Source organism: Mandrillus leucophaeus, unplaced genomic scaffold (assembly GCF_000951045.1).
Source record: "Mandrillus leucophaeus isolate KB7577 unplaced genomic scaffold, Mleu.le_1.0 Scaffold27, whole genome shotgun sequence".
Lineage (NCBI taxonomy): Eukaryota > Metazoa > Chordata > Mammalia > Primates > Cercopithecidae > Mandrillus > Mandrillus leucophaeus.
In genome coordinates this window covers 4,544,513-4,547,253 of record NW_012102809.1, presented here as the reverse complement: position 1 = coordinate 4,547,253, position 2,741 = coordinate 4,544,513, and positions in this window count along the sequence as shown.

The following is a 2,741-nucleotide window of genomic DNA, read 5'->3' as shown; positions in this document are numbered from 1 at the left end:
CCATCCTGCCAAATAGGGGCTGACTATTCTATTATCTCTAGTCCCACCTTTCTGGATTTAAGAGCCTCAGAGGCTGGTTTATAGTTTACACTTCAGTGAGATCTCAGATCAATTCCAACACGCAGGGAAATCCAATAAGCAAGGACACTGAAATTTATGTGTTTATTTAAAGCTTGCTGTGAAACAATTACATGAATCTCACTTATAATCATCTATTACAGTTTATAAGTTACTATCCACAGCAGATTTTGCTTGAGACAGGAAAATAAATTATGTTCTCAGCATCTTGTAGAATGTCTGTCTGACAGTTCAAGATGAGAAGCTGTGAAGTCCCCTCACTTTCAAGTATGAAACCAGGGGCTGCATTGATTACAGCTGTCGCGCGTGTGTGTGTGTGTGTGCGCGCGCGTGCACGCGTGTGTGTGTTCTCCACTTCGGTGAACGGAGAGCATAGTTAAGGAGCAGGATGCTGCAATCAGTCAACCAACTGCTATCTAGTGATGTCTTCTCTGTTCAGGACAGTCTGCTAGCTCTCCAGGGGCTATACGGAAGCCCAAGGCAGCACCCTTTCAGGAAACTGAACACCCATGTAACGATAATAGTAACACCACAAGACAGAATGTGCTGATGTTCAAAGGAAGATGAAACAATAGGCATCGTAGGAGAAAGACAAGTGCCTGCTGGGTGACCCAGGAAGACTTCCTAGAGAGGATGGAATTTGGCATGGGTTCTGAGAGTGGGTGGTGTTTGAGAGGCAGGGACAGAGGACATCCAGGAGGGGAAACCACCTGAGCCGAGGCACAGAGCGGCAGTGCCTGAGGTATGTTGGGGAAGAGCAGTGGCTCTCACTGGGGACAGAGGACTGGGGTAAGAAAATGAGGGGTTAGGCCAGAGAGGAGGTACAGTGGGGAAAGGTTGGAATGCTGCCCTTTCTCTGTATCAGAAACAGTCTTCTAACAGGTACTGATCTAGAGTACCTATTAGAACGCCTTTACCCTGAGAGCCGCTCAGGGGAACTTCAGAAGCCTCCTCCAGGTTCTGAGAGACCCTTGGGAACCCCACAGTCTTGTACAGTAATTGGTTCCCTTGTGCCCTGCATGAGTGACTGAGGAATTAAGTAAGACACCGTTCACCTCAACATGGGTAGATATTATGTAGAAATTCCACCTTCAGATCTCTCCTCTTCATCATTATTTTTTAGATGAATGCACTGAGAAGCCAGCAACAGCATCAGAACGTCTCTCGCCCTCACACAAGGAGCAAACGAAGCAGAACATCAAAAGGATGGCGCTAGAGCTGTAAGGAGAAACTTCATTCGTGTGTTTAATTGAGCTGCTGTTATTTTGCCAGGCAAGGGGCTGGGCCTCGGAGATACAGCAATGAAACGGACCAGGCAAGATCCAAAGCTTCATGAAACTTGCAAACCATTGAACAAGATAGATAGTAAACAAATTAATGCATAGATAAAAGTTGGAAAGAAATATGCAGGCAAAGTTTTGGGAGCTATCAGGGACTACAACAGGGAAGGTCCGGAAATGCCTATTGGAGCAGGTGACGTTGAGGCTGAAATCTGAAGGGCCAGTGAGCATTAGCCCAGTGAAGGGAGGAGGAGGAAGAGCATTTGCTCCTTCACTCATTGCTTACTCTCTATGCCTGGATACCTTCTTTAGTTATCTTGATGACCTTAGAGACTACAGTGACTCTATGGCTCTAATTCCCTGAAGGCTGAGACAGTCTATACAGCCTGAAGTGAGTCTACAATATTTTTTTCTCTTCATAATACATAGGCACCTCCCACATTCCCAGATGTAGCTATATTGGCAGGCCTTGGGTATTTGCAGGTGCTGCAGTGGGTCTTCCCACAGTTCGCTTTACAGTTAACCTGAGACAGTGCTTGCTTGAACCCACCTACAGGCTGTTCAATCTTTGTCCTCAGACCTCATCATCTTTCACATTGTAGGACACCTCCTTTCTGAAATTCTGCCCTTGTCTCCATGTCACCGTCTTTCCTCTGTTCAAATTCTCTGGCAACTTCTCCATCTGCTGTTTTCCATGCTATCAGTTGAGATCAGGTTTGGCTAGAAGCAGAGGCCCACAAGAGCAGTGGCTTACACAAGACGGAAATCCATCTCTCCCTCACGTAAAAGCCTGGGGATTGGCAATCCAGGGCAGGCATAGCAGATTCCCAAAATCATCTAGAGGCCTGGCCCCGTGCCAGCCTTTGCTGCTCCATCTTAAGGTGGAACACATCCTTGTGGCCCAAGAAGACTGCTAGAACTCCAGCCCTTCACACCAAGATTCGAGGAAGCAGGATGAAACTTTGGACAAATAAAAAGGTGACAAAAGACGCCACATGTCTATTAGGACAGGTTCCTGGAAGCGATTACACGACACTCACTCTTTTTAAAAATATATCTATTTTTAATTGATACATCATAATTGTGTATTCTTAAATCTCCTGGCCAAAACTTAGTCCCATGGTTACATCTAGTGATAAAAGAACGTGGAATATATAGTTTTTATTTCAGATAATTCTGTGCTCAACTAAAAATGTGGGTTTTGTCATGGAAAAAGATGAGAATGAATAATAGTAAACAATCATCTTGATGGGTATGTCTAGTTGCTTGGTTGTGGTGATGGCATTATAGGTATATGCATATATCCAAACTCATCATGATATATGTAGCAAATGTGTGCAATTTTTGTATATCAATCATACCTCAATAAAGCTTAAAAAAAAA